The sequence below is a fragment of the Mirounga angustirostris genome, unplaced genomic scaffold (assembly GCF_029215605.1).
Source record: "Mirounga angustirostris isolate CCGP_5_RB_7025 unplaced genomic scaffold, mMirAng1.0.hap1 SCAF_9, whole genome shotgun sequence".
NCBI lineage: Eukaryota > Metazoa > Chordata > Mammalia > Carnivora > Phocidae > Mirounga > Mirounga angustirostris.
In genome coordinates, this window is record NW_026991717.1 from 51,395,954 (window position 1) to 51,402,366 (window position 6,413).

Consider the following 6,413-nt stretch of genomic DNA (forward strand, 5'->3'; position numbering starts at 1 on the left):
ACACTTATGAAAAACTTAGCACATCAACTGGTTCATGTTTAGGAGCTTAACCAAAGATGGGTATCTACATGACATCAAAACATCTAAATATCTTTGAATACCTATTCAAAGTAAATACAAATTAGCAAGGGTAATATAGGCAGAGAGCACACAAAGAACAAAAGAGAAAAATATCTGTTCAATACTGCTAAACTGTACATTGAAAAATAGCTAAAATGATAACTTCTATGTTACATATATTTTGTCAAAATAAAAAAAATCTGTCCATTATCCTCCATGTATGTCAAAATGAGAAAACAAAAAAAAATAAAACATACAAGAAACATAAACAAAACTTCTATCACCATAGAAATTTCTAAACTATCTAGAACAATATATGTTATTTATTTTTATTAATGTTAAAATTGAATACTGTGAAAAATTTTAATTAGAATATTTTTGTGTGTCAAATAATGATATCTACCAAACTTATATTGATGTTTCTAGGACTTTTTCATATCTTTTTTATAGTCCCAAGAATTAAGTAGGTTCCCCTCCAAATTTTTACATATTATTATTTTTACCAGGTTAATTTTTTCAAAGCAAATTTTTAAAATCACATTTTCTTTGCAACCCTTCTAGGTTGATATTCCCCAGTCTGTAACAAAACATGAATCTGAATCTGAGGTGGTGCCTTGCTGAGGGTTTTTTGGTGCCTGTCTAGGAAAGGTGGCCTTCTCGGGCTCAGAAAAACTAGAGCAAAGCTGCAGAGTAAGAGCCTGGCACAGGCGAGGAACCGGCTGGTCCCAGCCTATAGCTATGGAGTGCCCATTTCATGTGGCCGGCCTACTTCCCCTCTAATACAGTGAGTTGTCTCACAAAGAGTAGCATTTGCCATCCTGATATCTCTGAGACCTGTCCTTGAGTCTGATATCAGGCCATGTAGGGGATGTTAGAAAGTTCAAGAGAACTTGCAACTCTTGAGGTTAAGGCCAAGGGGTGGAGTTTGGATAGTTACAGTAAGAAGGGTAGAGGGTAGCCTGGATGCATGTTGTCCAAGAAGAGCATTTCCAGCCTTAAAATAGAAAATGTAGACTCAGGGTGCCCTCATGACAAGCACTTAGCAATGTCAGCGGCCTTCTTTGGCAGAGTGGCCTATGGGACCTATGGTCCCTCAACTTACACTCTACTTCTCCTTCCTTTGCTTTTCAAACACCATGCAGACCTGAATAATAGTGGTTGCCCCACTTCCGATGGGCATTGTCTTCAGGAGGTTTGTGATCAGCATGGAGTGAGAGAGTGATGTTGTCACCCATGGTTGGTCAGCCACAAGGAAATTTGACTCAAGTCCATTGAGTGCCTCTTAAAGGAAAGAGAGTGTGTGTGGCCAGGTGTTGGGGTAGAGGTCGGTCATCATCATCTAGATATGTGGTATCTCCAAACCTGGCTAATGGGCAGAACTTGGGGAACTTCCTAAATATCCAGAGCCAATAAGTCAGATTCTCCAGGGATATAGCCCAAAAACCTAGGAGTTAAAGAAATAACAAAACAACAACAAAAAAGTTCTGATGATGAGCCAGTTTAACAACTGTAATTGAATCTAGATCCAATTCAGTAGAATCATCAGAATAAGAGTAAATGTGCTCAAAGGGATGACAGAATTCCTGATGGTACTTCCTAAACATATCCATTTATTCACCAGCATTATGGAACATGTTTTTATTAAGCATCCGGGATGGCAGTAATGAAAATAAATGCAGCCCTTACTCAGAGTGCTTATCATAAACTTTGTGAGTCCCCACATATGCTAGGATTCTTGAATTTGGTCTTCTGTGTGAGGACATGGAGACAGCATATCTATTCTTTTTTCTTTTGAAAAAAGTCAAACCAATTGCTTGGCAAAATGTAGACCAAATGGCCCTTATATCAATTATATGACAAATATTAAGTCATACATTTGCTAAGTAATATGGGACATTCAAAGAGGAAATTAAAACACTTTTTCTTCTAAATGTGATTTAATAATAAAAGCCACAAGTTGTTAAACACCTACTCTGTGCCAGGCATGGTTAGACATCTTCACATTTCATCTCCAAAATAATGTGGTGGGGCCTGCCTGCCTCCAAAGCTCTCTGCAGTGCTGCTCTTCCTCCACTCACAACCATGTGAGCTTTGGTCCTTTCTGACCCCAGATCCACCAGCGAGTTGCCTTGCAAAGTTGGCTATTTTACCTGATTTTTCTCAATGAGTTTTCTCACCTAGAAAAATGGGGAATACACCATTTACTTTGCAGAGTTGTTGCAAAGCGAAGTGAAATACTGTTTCTAAGGTATCAAAAGAGTGCTTGATGCATAGCAGGTGCTCTCAGTCAGTGCTAATTCTTTCCTATCCCTAACTATTCTCTCTGGTCAGCTGGTACCCACCCTGTGAGATTCAGTCGCCCCAAATGGGAATTGGAACTGAAATTCTCAGAGTTTCCCAAAGGTTATATAAATCCACACAGGCCATACATTTATGTAAAGGAGATATGCCACAGGTGTGGGGTTCCTGCATCATGCAGCATGCGAAAAACACCAAATAAGTGACCACAGCATTAGGTGTTGGGGAGTTTGGAGTAGCACAAAGACACTATGGACTTGGAAGCATGAAAAGTTCAGAGTAATAGTGAGGCTTGAAGACAGAGGGGTTTCAGACACATTTTAAAATGTAGGCAGGTTCTCTTACATCGACCACCTAAGAGTCGCACTGTAAGAAGCAACAACCTCTCCATTTCCTCTCCACCATTCTGCTTGGCAGCTGCAAAGTAGCAACCATGCATGAATGCATCTCCATCACATTGGTCAGGCTGGTGTCCAAATTAGCAATGCCTTCTGGGCATTGCCTGGAACACAGCATCCAGCCTGATGGTCAGCTGCCAAGTGACAAAACCACTAGGGGAGGAGATGACCCCTTCAACACCTCCTTCGGTGAGAAGAGGTGTTGGCAGGCACGTGCCCAGGGCAGTGTCTGTAGAACTGGAACCCACGGTCATTGATGAAGTCCACACTGGCACCTACCTCCAGCTCTTCCACCCTGAGCAGCTCATCACAGGCAAGGAAGATGCTGCCAGTAACTATGCCCAGGGGCACTACATCATTGGCAAGGAGATCACTGACCCTGTTTTGGACCAGATTCAGAAACTGGCTGACCAGGGCACAGGTCTTCAGGGCTTCTTGGTTTTCCACAGCTTTGGAGGGGGAATTGGTTCTGGGTTCATCTCCCTACTGATGAAATGAATGCCTCTCTGTTGATTATGGCAAGAAGTCCAAGCTGGACTTCTCCATTTACCCAGCTCCTCAGGTATCCACAGCTGTAGTCGAGTTCGACAGCTCCATCCTCACTACCCACACCCTGGAGCACTCTGATTTTGCCTCCCTGGTAGACAATTATACCATCTGTGACATCTGTCATGGAAACCTCAATATTGAACTCCCAACCTACACTAACCTTAACAGGTTGATAGGTCACATTGCGTCCTCCATCACTGCTTCCCTCAGATTTGATGGAGCCCTGAATGTTGATCTGACAGAATTCCAGACCAAGCCAGTACCCTATCCCTGCATCCATTTCCATGTCTCTGTCATCTCTGCTGAGAAAGCCTACCATGAACAGCTTTCTATAGCAGAGATAATCAATGCATGCTTTGAGCCAGCCAATCAGATGGTGAAATGTGACTCTTGCCATGGTAAATACATGGCTTGCTGCCTGTTGTACCATGGTGTGGTGGTTCCCAAAGAGGTCAGTGTTGCTATAGCCACCATCAAGACCAAGAGTCCCTCCAGTTTGTGGACTGGTGCTTCACTGGCTTCAAAGTTGGCATTAATTACCAGCCTCCCACTGTGGTACCTGGTGGGGATCTGCCAAAGTACAGCGAGCTGTGTGCATGCTGAGCAACACCACAGCCACCGCTGAGGTCTGGGCTCTCTTGGACCACAAGTTTGACCTGATGTATGCCAAGCGTGCCTTCATTCACTGGTATGTGGGTGGGGCATGGAGGAAGGAGAATTTTCTGAGGCTCAGGATGACATGACTGCTCTTGAGAAGGATTATGAGGAGGCTGGTGTGGATTCTGTTGAAGGAGAGGGTGAAGGAGAAGAATACTAAAGTGAAAAATGTCATAAAGGTGCTACTTCTATAGGGAATATTATTCTGTTTTAAACATTAAAAAGTTATGGTCTGGGGCGCCTGGGTGGCTCAGATGGTTAAGCGTCTGCCTTCGGCTCGGGTCATGATCCCAGGGTCCTGGGATCGAGTCCCGTGCTGGGCTCCCGGCTCAGTGGGGAGCCTGCTTCTCCCTCTGACCCTCTCCCCTCTCATGCTGTTTCTCTCTCGCTCGCTCTCCAAAAAATAAATAAATAAAATCTTTAAAAAAAAAAAAAGTTATGGTCTGATCAGTTAATTTGTATCTAGCAATGTATACTCTGATACACAATTACTGACCTATGTTTTAAAACATGATGCTTTGTTACAGACTCAAGCTTGTTCATTTCTCTGATGGGTTTGAATAAAGTATTCCCTGTCTTTAAATAGATAGATAGATATAGATAGATAGATAGATAGATAGATAGATAGATAGATAGATAGATAGATAGATAATAAAGAGAGAGAAATTATACTTCAGGTAAGGAAAACATGTGATTCAAGGTAGACATGAAGGTGAAAAAGCCCAGGTGTGCTCAGGTGTCAATGAGATGCCAGGGATGTAGGATTTGTACAGAGGTTTAAGACAAGCCTAGGACCTAAAAGTTAAGGTGGGCCAGGTTATCAGTGATGTAGAATGCTGGTACAAGGAGATAGGTGATAGGAAGCCACAGTTTCCTGAGCAGTCAAATAACGGGGTAAAAGCTATGTGCTAGGGAATATTTATCTGGAAGTTATATACCAGATGGAATTGGGTGGGGCAAAGTAGAGGCCAACTTCAGGTAGTGGATGTGCCCCTATTTAAAAGATCCTTAGCCAGACTCCTTCAGCCCTGACTTTAAGTCGCCATTTTGGGGTCCACATCCATCTATATTCCCTATCCTTTATCCAAGCTGAGTATGGCCAGGGCTTTCGTTGCTCAGACTCAGAGTGTTGTGATCATCTATTCTTTCCTATCCCGTGGTACTCATATCCATCTAATTGCATTCACACTGACAACCTTACACATTCATTTAATTTTAATACTGTGTTTGGCATCATACCACAAACATCTGTCGTCTGTGTGCTGGCATCTACATCCATGCTGCCAGTCCCCTCTTTTAGACCTGTGTCATTTCTCATCTGATTGACTTCTGCCTCTTCTATTTGGGCCTCTACTTATCAAATCTCACTAGCATTCCAGCTAATGAACAAAGCACACAGAAATAGACTACTAGTACCAGACAGAGCCTTAAAAGTCATCTAGCCCAACCCTTACAGAGAGGAAACTGAGGCTCTGTGATCTAAAGTCACGCTGGATGGTAGATGAACTTAAACCCAGGTGTGTGGATCTCTGCAGCTGTTCTTGACACTGTGCTATATTGTCGTTCGTGTGATTATAATGTATGACAATTCTGCTAACCCGATAAAGCACAAATCCAGTACCTACAGAGCTGGAAATAGAGTCTAAACTTGCTGCTTAATAAAAATAAGAACGTAAAATCCTCATTTACATTTATAAGAAAGTAAAATACTCATCAACCTCCTTCTGTTAGAGCCTAAGGCCACAATATAAAGAATCTCCTGAATAAAGCAGGGTGTGGGAAACTACCATCCAGGGTCCCAGGGTCCAAACCAGCCTGCTGCCTATACAGGCAGCATATATATATATATATGTATGTATTTTTTTTTTTTTTTTTTTGAGAAGCAGAGGGGAGGGGAGGGGCAGAGGGAGAGGGAGAGAGAATCTTAGCTAGACTCCACGCCCAGTGCAGAGCTGACTTGGAGCTCCATCTCAGGACCCTGAGATCATGACCTGAGCCGAAATTAAGACTCGGACACTTAACCAACTGAACGATGCAGGTGCCCCACACTGCCTATTTTTATAAATCAAATCAGGGTGGTTGTAGCTTGGATCACAGCCACACCCATTCATTCATTTACGTATTGTCTAATGGCTACTTTTGAGCTACAATGACACAGTGGAATAATTGTGACAGATTGTATGACCTACAAAACCTAAATTTTTACCGTGTCTTCTTTTACAAGAAAAGTTTACTGAACCCTGGATTTGAGCATTTTAGTTTTACACAAAGTTAAAATGAATCCCACCTCCTGGATGAGGGTTTTCTGGGAAAGCCAGCCAAGGTGGTGGCTGGCAGGCCTAGAATTTGGCACACAACTGGTTGCAGTTCTTAACTCCTACCTCTTTGGGTCCTAAGTTTTGAGCTCCTTTGACACCAGTTCATCTCAAGTGTTTTCTACCTCTGCAGGCA

The 6,413-nt window shown here is 42.6% G+C and overlaps 1 pseudogene; it reads left to right on the forward strand.

Annotated features, from left to right (window-relative positions):
* Positions 1-2,791: 2,791 nt before the first annotated feature.
* LOC123861193 (tubulin alpha-1A chain-like) lies at positions 2,792-4,122 on the forward strand (annotated as a pseudogene).
* Positions 4,123-6,413: the final 2,291 nt, after the last annotated feature.